The following is a 1,365-nucleotide window of genomic DNA, read 5'->3' as shown; positions in this document are numbered from 1 at the left end:
AAATAAAATGTATGAAAATACAATTAGTGTTTCTGTTTACTTTTCATGCTTATATACCTTCTTTATATGCCGATGCCAGTATCTGAACAGTACTGGGGGAATAGTGTTAGACAACAGAAATTACCAAATCGTCTAGATTTTTGCAAATTTAACCAACGTAAAAACATTTTTATCAGGTGAGAGTTTGAGGATATATTTAGTAACGTTATTTCTTACTTTTAAGGTATAAAAATGATAATTTTTTTTTACAAATTTTATCATGGAAAATTCGTGACGTAGTCAATTTAAGTGGAAAAATTAATTAATTAAGTGAAAATATTAATTAATTAATTAAATAAATAATTAATTGGATTCGGATTAGTGCGAGCGTGCAGGTGGGGGAGGACTGTGGTTGCCCCTCAGCCTGTAGTTGCCACTAGTTGCGTGTTTGTAAGTCTACAGCCAGCGCACCTAGCGGAAGTGAACTGAAACGTGCATGGTAACACGCAAACACACAAACCAACACTCAAAAACTCGCCGGTGAGAACATAACCCCCGCCATGCCCCTGGCGGAGGTAATAAACCGGTGTAGCGCGAAATTTAATAGTGGTCACGTGTCATGTCCGACGTTCGACGTTAGTTAGATGCGATATGATATGACTACTAGGCACTTAGGATATGACTACTAGGCACTAAAAAAAAAAAACCCTAACCCTAACCCTAACCTAACCTAACCTAAACCCTAAACCTAACCTAAACCCTAACCCTAACCCTAAAAAAAAAAAAATTAAATTAAATTAAAGTGCCTAGTAGTCATATCATATCGCATCTAACTGCCGGTTGCGACGTTCGCCGAAATAGTGCGAAATACAGACGAAGTATCCGAGAGATGGCGCTTGATTAGCGTAAATAAACTCTCAGTTCTCCGTTTGTGTATGTTTGTGATTAAAATTGTTATTTCTCTTTCCCTATAATTCTGAATAGATACCATGACGTAACCCAGCGCAATTCTGAAGTGAGTAGTTGTCAGATGCATTAAAAAAAACTCACAGAAATATGGAGTGGAGTATTGTACTATTTGTAGTATTCATATTGAAAGTTGATATGGGCTACATGTTCTCTATCCTTGAACCGATCATTGTACCGGTATCCTTCTGTAAGTTTGCACACAGTGGCGCTGAGAGGGTCTAATAGTAATAGTAATAGTCTATGCCCTCCAGGGTACTGCCGGAACGTACCCTGGGTACGGTCCGGTATACCGGAACGTACCCTGGTACTATCTAATATGCCGGACCGTACCTCGCCTACTCCACTAACGAGTCTAGGGAGTCGCCTACGCCGGTGCAAATACACTTTGTGACGTCCAGTATGGCGGCGCAGTATGGG

At 39.7% G+C, this 1,365-nt stretch overlaps 1 protein-coding gene across 1 annotated transcript in view; it reads left to right on the top strand.

The window, feature by feature from the left end:
* Nucleotides 1–879: 879 nt before the first annotated feature.
* LOC106821587 overlaps nt 880–1,365 on the top strand; it is an 11,539-nt gene continuing 11,053 nt past the window's right edge. Inside the window, exon 1 of the mRNA XM_014826471.1 lies at nt 880–994. The gene's annotated coding sequence lies outside the window, so the exon portion shown is untranslated. The remainder of the gene's footprint in view (nt 995–1,365) is intronic.

This window comes from Priapulus caudatus, unplaced genomic scaffold, assembly GCF_000485595.1.
Source record: "Priapulus caudatus unplaced genomic scaffold, Priapulus_caudatus-5.0.1 Scaffold4, whole genome shotgun sequence".
Taxonomy (NCBI): Eukaryota; Metazoa; Priapulida; class Priapulimorpha; order Priapulimorphida; family Priapulidae; genus Priapulus; species Priapulus caudatus.
Note: the sequence above shows the minus strand (reverse complement) of the source record. Positions and strands in the feature narration are given on the sequence as shown.